General features: G+C 43.7%; 1 long non-coding RNA gene across 1 annotated transcript; it reads left to right on the top strand.

Annotated features, from left to right (window-relative positions):
- The first annotated feature begins 4934 nt into the window (after positions 1-4934).
- On the top strand, positions 4935-6294 carry LOC132474029 (uncharacterized). The gene is made up of 4 exons (XR_009529550.1): positions 4935-5059; positions 5214-5294; positions 5391-5473; positions 5600-6294. It is a non-coding gene; the product is annotated as an uncharacterized LOC132474029 (long non-coding RNA).
- Positions 6295-10115: the final 3821 nt, after the last annotated feature.

Genomic DNA, 10115 nt, shown 5'->3' with positions numbered 1-10115 from the left:
ATGAAAAAAAGTTTGCATGCACAATAAAGCATACGCATAAATTTGGCGCGCAGCATTTTCATTTCACTCTAGGCTAAGCCCCGGATGTTTATGAAACCTAGAAATCCCCACCCAAATCTATTCTCTTGAGTAGAGGCAATACAAATGCTATACGTGTGGAAGAGAGACGGAAGGAGAGGAGAAAAGGATTAGAGGGGAAAAGGAGAAGAGAGAAGGAGTCTCTCTGGTCTCTGATGAAAGCTTCCTTCTCACTCTCACCCACGCACGCACACACACACTCGCGCACACAGTAAGGTGAATTGAATGAAGACTTTTTTCGTTTTGAAGTTTGAATCTAAATCAGTCAAATAAGAGTTATGTTTTACTAATTAGCTCACCTGCCGCAGCTCGCCTGCCTGGTGGTTTTCTTAATTAGTTAATTGGTTGCATCTGGTGCGTTTCACTTAAAAGGGAACCTGACAGGTCTGTTGTGACTTAGTTAACATCTCTTCCAGTTTCACAGGTTAAAGACTTTTTGAAGTAAAGAGGAGCATCTCATCTGAACCTGATGTGAGTAGAATTGTCTGGCAAAGCACAACTGACGTGACTTGGATGTTGAATATAAATCACTGATAATGTGTGAAGGAAATCTGAGATTGTGGTGGTTTAACTCTCTTGAAATTTGGACCATGAGTAAACTGTTCCTTCCTTCAAAGGTCTATCATGGATATTTAACTGCAGTTCTGTGAGTATCCCAACTTAACCATGAAGCATAACTGCAAACTGTAAGTCATTAATTTCTCATTACTCTTGGGCACATTGATGTATTTTGGCTTCCTGGTGAGTTAACCTGTTACCTGAAGGTTGATCTGAGTAGAAGGGATGTTTTATTGGTTCATGGGTTACTTAGGTGTTTGGTTTATGTTGGTTTTAATGACTTGTTCAAATGGTTACAGGCTCCAAGTTATTGTTGTAAGCTGGAGTAATAGGTTGGGTTCTGATATCTTCAGTCTTCTTTCATTCTACTCTCCTGAGCTCTGCGTCTTCATCACATGAGAGTTGCTTTACTGAAGAGGGTGTGGTCTGAGTGAGCAGAGGTGCATACTGGGATACAGAGCTGTCTGAAGCCTACAGGTCTGTAGACACGCCCCCTCAGGGGAAACCCAGTGTTTGAGAAACTGTGGTGACGTCAGTTACATGGACTGGAATGTTCTTAAAGATGGAGACAGGGATTCAGAAAGAGAAACACCAGGGGGAGATGAGGGGGCTCCTTATCTCAACGACTAAAACACAACTTCAGTCTGACACGGAGAACCATGGAACACATTCAACAGTCCCCTCCAGGCATCGTGACTCCTCAGGAACAGTTTCATTTCCAAGAAGGTCTTAATTGGGGCCATTCCAAGATGGATCCTGCTCCTCAAGAGCCACCCCCCTCTACTGGGTGGTCTTCTGAACAGATGACCTCCTTCCTGTCCTCAGGCTGACAAAAGCTGCAACGTTTGCATCTGTGAAGGCCCCTCTTTCAGGAAACCACTGGACTACAAAGACATGACTTCAGAGATGTTGAATCAAACTGGGACACATTTTGGAGACGCCAAGCATAATCCATCACCAATGTGGGACGCCACTGAAGAATGTTGTACATAATTTACGTCTCTTGAGACATTGGTTGTTCTGTTATGGGTGCCCTGGCAGGAGAGCTGGGGGGGCATGATGGAATGTTATTTGGCATGAGGTTTTTACCCTGCATGATTGTTTGGCCTTTTATGGCTCAGTGGTGTGTTTGGGTTTGACATGAGATGGAAGATTTTTGAGCATCTCTAGGGTGTGTGTGTGTGTGTGTGTGTGTGTGTGTGTGTCCGGCTTGCTTTGACAGTGATAATGTTCATACGGGGGTCTGTGTGATTGGCTTGGGATATTGGAATGGTCAACTAAATCATACCTGATGGACGGCCACACGTTTACTTAAGGGCCTCCAGTAGACATGAAGAGCCCTGAGCGACGCTCCGGAGCGATATCCAACACACTGGGCAGGAAGGAGAGTATCCAACTCAATTGTAAAAGGATGCAAGCGGCGTGTTCAGATCACAAAGAAAAATATGTTTTCAGGAAGAGGTTCTGTGCAAGAGGTTCACGACCGACGCAGAGTTGTCAAACTAAAGGACTACACCAATCAGGATCAATGGAGGATGGACACCAAAAGGAATTCCACAAGGAGAGTCTGACGTTGGAAAGGGACCTAAATGGATATTCAAGATGACCTTCAGACCTGTAATGAGACGGCTCTTCCCACCTGGCTGGATTGATGGAGAGCCCTGTGGATCTTGTCTTGCTCTCAGTTGCACGTCTTCTCAGGCTGAACTGTATTTGTTTCGGACAGGACTAGTTGAACGATTGGTTCCCTTAAATCAGAACCAATCCGGGAACTCCAGCTAGTGCGCTCTTCGAGCTGAAGTTGTGCTCTTCAGCTGAGGAGGTAAGGAAACCTTCACTGGGGCTTCAAGGTGTAAAGAGGAGAATGTTTCAAAGTGTTCCATGGTACTCTGAAGACCGTTGTTGTGTTCCACTGGCTGAGAGGAAGAACCAACGCATCTTCCTCTTGGCCTTTCTCCTCTGAGAATCCTGGCGCCATCTTGAAGGATATTCCAGCGAATGTAACTGATGTCACGACAGATTCTCAAACACTTGGTGTCTCCTGAGGGGCGTGTCTATGGACCTGAAGACTTCAGACGGCACTGTATCCCAGCATGCATCTCTGCTCACTCAGACCACACCCCCATGAGTAGGATGCAACACTCTAGTGATGGAGATGTAGAGTTTTATAAGTAACGAGGGAGCAGTCTGTAAATCTTTAAACCATGAAGATGGTTGGATAGTTCAGGAATATGGCTTATTTTTATTATGGGCAGTCCTTTCACTCAGATGCCCACTTCTCACTGGAGCTGTACATGTGTTGGCTGGCTGGCATGATTTGCTGTTGGTGATGAGGCGGTCAGGGTGACGTTTCAGGGCTATGATTGGCTCTCTGTGAGCTCAACGTTTAGATTTGCTCTGCATGGTTTGCACCCTGAATAATCTAGATAATTGTAAAATGTAGACACGGTTTTGTATTGAATGATTCCAGGATTTTAGTTTTAAAGTTGTTGTAAAGGGACGTACATGGTAGTTTGGTTCTTTGTATGGTTTTGAGTGATATAGCTTGTACACACGGGGTGCATAATAATGTAAAGGTACACTGAATAGTATTAATGACCAACAGCAACAAACAGATCTCCTCAAGGTAAGTCTGTTGGCTGTGTTTTAATGAAGACCATCGCTGGACTTCAGGATCTTCCTCCGTTCAGCTCAAGGTGAGGCGCTGGTTCTGTTTTTTCTTTGGTTGGTTCTGGCTGGAATGTTCGGATTCCAGTCGGACGGTTTGTGCTTCCCGCCGTGGAAGGTTCTGAGTGCAGTCACTTGGTTTAGTCCCAATGGTTAGCATAGAAAGTTGTAGTCTTGACAACCATAAGAAACCACCTGGCAGTTAGTTGGACGGGAGTCCTCTGAGGGAATCTGGCGGAACGTTCTGGATTGTATTTGCGTAACCTCGAGCCGTTGCCAACGGAAACTACTATATCAAACAATTCCTCGGTTTCCATTGGGAATTGTTTGATATTTGATATTACATTTTGTTTGATATTAAATACATACTGACGCGTACGTCGTACAATATGTTGATCATTTCCGATGGTTGCGCCGTACTTTTAACCACGATGACGTGATGGGACTTACTGCGTACAAAACGGCGTTCTACTTGCGGGCCCATTTTTGACATCAGGGAAGGCTGAAAATCATTTCAAGGTGGAAGATAATTTGACATTTCTTCAACGGAATCCAGCACCTGAATATGGCTGAGTATATTTGATTTAATATCGATACTGCTTAGTGTTCTTTGTTACTTCAGCTTTTGTACGTTCTAAATATCTGCTGTCATTAATTGCCACAGAAGTTAAACCCTAGCCAATGGAATGAAGTTAAACAACGACTTTGGTGCAGAGTTACCAACTAGATAATATCAAAGCTAAAATAATGGCCGTCATTCCCACATGTTACAGTAGAAGATACTCTAGAACTGTACAAGGTTAAAAAGGTAACATGTAGTTTGTCCCAAGGTGTCTGCCTCCTCACCCAGAGCAAGACCTCCGCCTCCTCACCCAGAGCCAGACCTCCACCTCCTGTCAGAAGTCCTCCAGAACAGGTCAGTGCTCTGTGTGAGTAGAGTCTTCTCAGGTCAGTTTCAATGCATGGCCTGAACCACTTCTTTAAACTTGTGGACTGCTCTGTCTTCATTCCCAAAAACGGGATGCTCATGTCTGGTCTCAAGTCTTTTCTAGTCTTGAGTTATAAAATAATAGTTCAATTAATTGTAACTCGGTTTCGGATGAGTCAATTAAGTTTATTGTTGGGCAAATGCTGATATAACCCTGCTGCTGTAGCTGAAAGGCGAGGCTGAGAGGCTGGAGACCGGAGGCTTGTGGTGCCAGGGTGGACCGGAGACTGAGGCTGGTGACCAGGGGCCTGCAGCACCGGACTAGACGGTAACCATCACCAAGCTCATCTGAAACACTAAAATCCACGGTAGTTTAGGTCTGGTTTTGATCATCTTATGACTTTAAATCTGTGCCAAGCTGTGATTTGAGTTAAATCATTCGGGGGTTATGCAAGAGTCATGTGAGCCATTAATGTTACTAGTGCTGCTACGACCGTAGTGGATGAATTGCTGAACGTGACAATCTGCAGACGTTGTCTAATTTAAGCGTCTTAGAGTACCATATTAAGCGCTATATAAATTTCATTTATTATTATTAATTGAAGTGTTTAAATTTGTCTTCCATTTCCATTTTACAAGTGAACCTCAGATGCAGGAGGTGGGGTGTGTTGCGTCCCCAGGTGATTTACTGCTGAGACCAACTGTGTTTGTAACCAGACCAGTAATCCATGGCTGGAGGAGCCGTGCTGATGGAGGAGTCGTGCTGAAGGCCCTGCCTTGTGGAGGAGCTGGTGGAGGCCCTGCCTGGTGAAGGACGTCTGTCGTGGGGTAGATGGAGCTTGACTCTGAAGTGATCATCACACTCACTGCCACTTCTCGTAGAATACTGCTCCCACAAACTACCGGCGTTTGTACCATATATACCAGACGACTACATCTGTTTTACCACATGTTGAAGCAAGACTTCCGCTGTTTGTTCCAGACCAGGACTCTGTCTGAGGAGAGCTGCTCGAGAAGCTGAGACGCTGGAGGACGACTAGGAATCGACCAACAAGGATTCCTCGTAAGTTTGTATTTACTTACATGGTTGACTTAAAGGGCAAAATACAGCTGTTACTTTGACATGCCTTCACCAACTACCGCTGTGTTTTCTTACTAGAACGTGTTTCTGGAGCGGAGGCGAGCTGGTAGGGGAGCCGTGAATCTGGAGGATGACCATCACTCTACCAACAAGGATTGTAAGTTTGTATTAACCAAACAAACTGCAAATAAAGGGCTTAAAAATAAGACAAACTACATGTTTGGTTCAGATAATGTTGCATCTTTTGAATATTGAACCTAATCAATGTCCTTATTTGGTCCGGGCAGACACACCTGAGCTGAACCTCACCTGATCCTGTTTGGTCGGGGGTAGACACACCTGAGCTAAACCCGCCCTGATCCTGACATCCTGCTGGTCCCGTCTCCTCAGTTCATCTGAGCCTCGTCCTCTAGAAGACCTGCTGAGCTCAGCAGTCTGAGGCTGATGGATCAATGATTTTCTTGATCCCACATGTAACCGTGTGCTTCCACACGCCTTTCCGTCACGTCTGTCACTAACCTCACTACTTCACTACTCTCTACTGCTTCCTCTTTTCTTCCTTCTCTGTGGTTCAAACCTTTACACTGAAGGCGCGTCTTCCTGCCCTCAGAGGGTTTAGCGTTAGGGTTGAGAGTCAGGGTTTAGAGTCAGGGACAGAGCTGGTCAGGGAGGACTGCTTTTACGCAAACCTCTTCACTTGCTTTCGGAATGGTGGTGACATTTTGAAAAGATTCATTTGGGAAAATGTTTTCCTCTGCTTTCCTTTACAAAATTGTATTAAACTTCTGTCAAGTGTTTTTGTTTATGTATTAAAATCCCACATTGACTTCTACATGTTTGGTGCGGTTCATTTAATTGTCCTTTAACTTGGTTAATGTCAAGCTAAACTCCTGCAATACATTTAATATACATGATTGTTATTCAGCAATGTTCACATAATTCATTTTGTAAAAATATGAAACCTCCATATTACTACTAAATTGACGCCTATTCATGTACTTAACAATGTACATACTGCCCCACAGGCCATTCTCTTCTACTACAACACGTTCAATCCACCAACCCGTCTCACATCAATGTACTATAGCTACGTTGGTTCGAAACGGAAAATGTAGTTTGGTGTGAGACTGTTGTCTAGCAGAGGGAGCTGTCATACACCTTAATTATACGGGAATGTCTGTGTATTTACATTGTAAACTGTTCATGTGCTGGTCTAGTTTGTCTGCAAATAACACGGCCTCCAGCAACAGGATTGGTCGAAGCAAATGAAGTGAAAGAAATAAAAGCCCAGTTCACCAGATCTGAGGTCAGCTGCGGTCAGATTTTGGATCATGAATGTATTGAGTGAACGACGTCTGAGCCACCTGGAACTTGGTTTCCTGGAACTCGGAGGACGGCAGGACGCGTGTTTACCTGGTCGATTAGGCCCTGAACGCAGACCCTGAACCCAGACATCCTAAACACAGACCCTGTGTTTAATTGGCCCCGAATATAATTTTTGGGTTAAAAAATAAATAAAAGTAAAAATATTTATAATTATTTATCAGTACTAGCCTAGTCTAGATAGTCCTTCTGGAAAGAGAATAAACAGATTAAAAACATAACCTTTTTACAACCTCAAGTGAATTAACCTATCCTATCCCCAGTCAGATGTGTGTGTGTGTTTAAAGTCTGTCTCACTTGTATTCATTTTACTCAGAAATAACTTGAATGGAACTTTAGACATTTGGGGATAAGCAGCACAGCAGTCAGGTAGCTATTTTAAGCTATAATAAACTGTACATTTGGTTTAAGTAGTGGACCCATCAAAAACTCATTTCACAAACGCATGTTTTTGCAATCACAATTGGGTTGTTACAGTCATTAGCCAGTGACGTCAGTTTGGGGGTGGCAAGTGGAATCACGTGACAGCACTTGGACGTTGGATGTCCATGTCCTACAAGCCGCAGCGAGACATTGTAGGCCAGGCAGGAGATCTCCTGAGTGTGTGTGGAGATGCTGGTCGATCCTGTGCCCATTGATGACTTGATGTTGCCCCCCCCCCCCCCCCCCCCCGAGTTCAACCAGACTTGGCCAGATGAGGCTGCTGAAACCAGCTGTCAGTACATACTCTCACAACTTCCAATGGAAATAGTTCACTAAAACATACTTTTTGTATCTAAAGTAATTCATCTAGACCTACATAGAATTTCTGAGCAGTAGCGTAGCTACGGAGCTAGAGTTAGGGTTGACTAGAGTTTGGGAGCTGCTCTAAGGCGCCAGATCATTCATCTTAAAGGAACAGGAATATCGATCATTGATTTTATTTATATCTAGACATTGAACCCACGTGGCGCAGGTTTATGTGTTGGTGTGATAAAACGGCTTGGTTATTTGCAGCGATGCTTTTAACATCACCACTGCGGACGCCAGGGGGCGCCGTGGACCAACTAATGCTCGGAGCTCGACGGGGGAAGTCTTCTACTAATTAACAGTGTTGAATGACGCATACTGCCAAAGAAGACACACGCATAGTAACCCTGGCTTTTCACTTATTGAGTAGTTACTCCAATTTAGATTGACAACATCCATATCTATATTTAGCCTATGTACATAGATCTCTCTCTCTCTCTCTCTCTCTCTCTCTCTCTCTCTCTCTCTCTCTCTCTCTCTCATATATATATATCTATCCCTCGGTCATGTCCCTCGGGACAAGATAAACATTTTCTGAACTTCCTCAGGAAGTTGTTGAGATGTGTGTGCGGCATGCTACAACCATTTAACGAGAAGGAGAGGGCAAGAGAGACGGAGAGTGAATGCTGAAAGTATGTTGGTGACAAGCCTAGACTAGTCGGGGTGGGGGGATGAGTTACTGACCAATAGAGAGACAGGAGGGCCGGTAAAGGGTTACTGGATGTGTCATTTTTTTGCTCCAAGTAAAAGGTACCGCAAGATTAAGTGTTACAATGGGGTTCAACTATGTCACTAGGTGGTTCACAATATGTTGTTCACTATAGGTGGTTCACGTCTATGTTTAAAACCAGTAGAAGATTGTGGCAGATCCCAGTATGACCAGAAGCGGACTGTAGTCATATTGTGCAGCACCCGAATAACCAGTAGAAGATTGTTGCTTTACTAAGCCGCTAGCAGTATAACAAGAAGTAGTCACGGGTTGTACTGGGCAAATCCCAGTACAACCCGTAACAAACTGCGGTTGTACTGGAAGCTCCCATTATAACCACTTGCAGACCGTGGCTGAACTGGGCAGCTCCTATAGCCTACAACCAGTAGCAAACTTTAGCTCGACTGGGCTGCTCCAAGAACCAGAAGACCATACAAACTTGCACCTAAGAAGTGTGTGTGTGTGTGTGTGTGTGTGTGTGTGTGTGTGTGTGTGTGTGTGTGTGTGTGTGTGTGTGTGTGTGTGTAATGACAGGGCTAGTGTTGGGTTCTGTTTGTCTAAACGGGAGTTCTGGCGATTGGTGCACTTCCTGCCGCTGCCAGCAGGGGGCAGACATGAGCGCGTGCTGTTGTGAATTTAAAGTAAAACAACAGCATACTGCTCACTGAAGCAGTGAGGGCGAGCGTCGGAGGCTCAGATAGAGGAACAGTCACAGGCCACACCAGGCCGTCCAGTTGCAGGCCTCTGCCCTCTGCATGCAGGACTGGTGTACTCAGGTTTCTCATGTGGACTTTGTATCGTGTGTCGTGTTGAAGGATGCTGCTTTCTTGGCCTGGTCTCTCCGCTCAAAGGCATGTTGAATCTCAACGTCAATCCTTAAATTGAATGTAGATGAACAAAAAAATACCATAGGCTACCTGATGTAAAGTCACTTAATGTTAGTCACATGTTGTAAATCACATGCTAACATTTAGAACACATGTTGACATTTAGTTCACATGCTGACATGTAGATCAAATGTTGCAGATGACATGATGACATGTAGATCACATGACGACATGTAGATCACATGTTGTAGATCACATGCTAAAATGTAGATCACTTGTTGTCATGTAGATCACATGTCAACTTGTAGATCCCATGTTGACATGTCGATCACATGTTGTAGATCCCATGCTGACATGTAGATCACATTTTGTACAACACACGTTGACATGTAGTTCACATGTTGTAGAAAAAATGTTGACGTGTAGATCACATGTTGTATAACAAATGTCAACAAAAATAGGAATAAGGAATTTAACAATTAAATAAATGGATGTTTGTATGGAAAACCATACCTGATGTAAAGTCACTTAATGTTAGTCTCATGTTAAAGATAACATGTTGACATGCAGATCACATGTTGTAGATCAAATGCTGACATGTATATCACATGCTGACATGTTGTTAATCACATGCTAACATGTAGATCACATGGTGACATGTAGAACACATGATGACATGTAGATCAAATGTTGTAGATCACATGATGACATGTAGTTCACATGTCAACATGTAGATCCAATGTTGACATGTCGATCACATGTTGTAGATCACATGTTGATATGTTGTTCATATGTTGGACAACACACTTTGATATGTAGATCACATGTTCTAGAAAACACATTAACATGTAGATCAAATATTGTAGAACAAATGTTGACATGTAGATCACATGTTGTTGATCACATGAGGTAGATGACATGTTGTGGATTACATGTTGTAGAACACATGTAGTAGATCACATGTTATAGATCACATGTTGACATGTAGATCGCATTTGGTATATCACATGTTGGCGTGTCAGCTGTTTTCAAGACAATGTAAAAGCTTTGAATGCGGAGGAGAGTTTAGAACCATCTGAGATACTGAAGTATCTA

This window comes from Gadus macrocephalus, chromosome 2 (assembly GCF_031168955.1).
Source record: "Gadus macrocephalus chromosome 2, ASM3116895v1".
NCBI classification, from domain to species: domain Eukaryota; kingdom Metazoa; phylum Chordata; class Actinopteri; order Gadiformes; family Gadidae; genus Gadus; species Gadus macrocephalus.
The sequence above is the reverse complement of the archived record's forward strand: the minus strand, read 5'-3'. Positions and strand labels throughout refer to the sequence as shown.